This window comes from Centroberyx affinis, unplaced genomic scaffold (genome assembly GCF_046629955.1).
Source record: "Centroberyx affinis isolate AG114_WGS23_722 - 3 ecotype Tasmania unplaced genomic scaffold, CSIRO-AGI_Caff_v1 ptg005270l_1, whole genome shotgun sequence".
In the NCBI taxonomy this organism is placed as follows: domain Eukaryota; kingdom Metazoa; phylum Chordata; class Actinopteri; order Beryciformes; family Berycidae; genus Centroberyx; species Centroberyx affinis.
The window spans coordinates 27,501-30,000 of NW_027282626.1; positions in this window are offsets into that span (position 1 = coordinate 27,501).

Genomic DNA, 2,500 nt, shown 5'->3' on the forward strand with positions numbered 1-2,500 from the left:
CAGCACTGACGCCTTGTCTGTATAACCAGGAAATGTGAAAGTGAAACTGAAGAGCGTGAAACTTGTATCGTAGTTAATAATCTATCCATGCAAAAAAATATATTTTTTTCAGTGAATCTCTTAGTTTCACTAACATTGTTCTTGTGAAGCAGCCATTTCCATTTGGAAAAAAGGAGACAAGCCTACTGTAATTCATGGACGTAGACCTACAATACAATACAATGCAATGCAATGCAGTACAATACAACTTTATGACTAAGTAAGTAAAGGGCTCTTGGGGGCTGGGGGAGAGAGAGAAAAACAGAACTTGTGGGGTTGATGAGACTCTCACTCACCACACTAGTCAACACGCCCACAAGCGGCCAGCGAGAGAGCGCGGACGCGAGCCAATACGAATTCATCACGTTCAGTGGGCCATCACCATTAGACCCGGGTCTCAACACTGTTCTTGGCCAGGGTCGACTTTTTCACACTAATGGTTGACTGGAGTATTTCCCAGGTCACTGGTCCAGTGTGAAGTGGTATAGCTGGAACACAGTACCTTGCTCAAGGGCGCTTTGATAGCAGCTATTAAAGATGCACTTGGCAATTTTGCACATTGGCAGCCCCAGTTGGCAGCGATAAATTACTGTTTAAATTTTCATATACACAGAAACCAGCTAGTCTGTGATTGCTCTAGGATACCAAAGGAGGCAAGAAAAGAGGCAAAACATCTAATGTTGGTGAGTCCAGTATTCTCTGGTGGGAGTGCTGTCTCAGTGGTGTTTAGGAGGCAGTTTTGTATTCCACTACATCCATACCATCTGTGGTAGAGATTGAGTGGTGCATGCATCAGCTACATCCGCATGGCAGATAACAAACACAAACACAGCAAGCAAATGTTTACTGTGTCATTACAGCCATGGCTGTTGCCACATATGAGCATACCAAGTTCCAGACCTCTGTAATTATTTCCTGTAAAGTTGAAAAAGTTGGAATTAGGGGTTCTGCAACACTCCCATCAGCAGCTCCACTTTATTGCCTCTGGTTTACTTCATATGCATCCGTTAATTAAGCATGGTTAACTCAATTTTGGGCGCCACATTCCCAAGAGTGACTTCCTTTCATTGATTTATTAATTTCATAGAACCGTGAAACTGAGTCCGACTGTGAAAGTGAGGAGGATGAGTCACACTGCACCCGGTAACAGAAGCCCGAAGTGGCTGAACAGCAAAAGGACGCAACGGCAGTGAAACTGCCTTTGTTGTGGAGCTTCACATCTTAACAACAAAAAAATCTGAAATGTTAAACAAATGAGTCTCCATAACTTTATGGCTTGGTTGGTTGCTTGTTAAAGTCACTCGTGCCTGAGTTGGCACATAATAAAGCATCTATCTGACCAACATTTTCACTACAAAGTTACAAAAGTTTTGATTTTACGTTAAAAATGTATGCATTTTTGAAGGTTTATATTTCATAGTATTGTAAGATACTGCATGAGCTTTTGCATATCATTGATAACTGTTGGGATTTTACTAATCTGTTGAATTAAATGTCACTTTTGAGTTGAAGCAGATTTCCCACTGCAACACACTGAGCAACAGATGTAGGAACTGTAAGCGACTGCCTATTAAATTTCCTCTTTGGACAACTAGCCTCTGGGTTATGTGTTTGTATCACACACAGTGACTTTATAAATTTCCCTGTGTTTTTATGCATATTTTAATAACCCAGACATTTCAGTCTCCTGGATTATCTCCATTCCTGATGTTAAAGTGTAACTTTGGTATTTTTCAACCTGGACCCTATTTTCCCATCTTTTTGTGTCTAAGTAACTAATGGGGACAACAATTTTTTAAATTGGTCCAGTATTGAGTGAGAGCGAGCCAGCCGGCAGCTGCGAAACGGGCGACGGGGCAAATGCGCACCGTCAATGTACGTCCACTAAAAGTGCTTGTTTTGTTTTTGCCACTGACAGGCTCAGATTGTTATTATAAGTGTCTGACAACATTATGGAAAGGACCCAACAGAGAAAAACGTTTTTCTTTACCTTTCCCTTGATCCGGTCTGTGCGGTCGGTTTGTTATTGTGTGTAACCAAGTCTCTCCCCCGCTGTGACAGTCTCTCCACCGGGACCGGTTCGCCTCGTGTGCCCGGTGGCTCCCTGGTGTGCTCTCTGTTTCAGGACCCCCTCCCTCAGTCGCCTCAAAGAACAGGTCAAAACCCGGCGGTAAGACCCCGTTCCACCCCACCGGGTAGAGGAGTGGGGAGGGCGGCTTGGGCGTGGAGGGGCTACCGTGGAAAGTCCGAAGGGCTCCGGCAAACGCTTGGGCGTGATAACGCGGACCGGGAGCGCCATAAACTGTGCCGCCGTACAGAAAACAATTGTTACTGGGGTTAAATAGCCGCTCCAATGAGGGCGGGAGAGTCGGGTCCCCGTGAAAAACAACTTCCAACGGGACGGCTCGCCTGGTAAAGGGACCATTTCCCTGGTGGAGGACACTGCTGCCGGGGCTCGGGG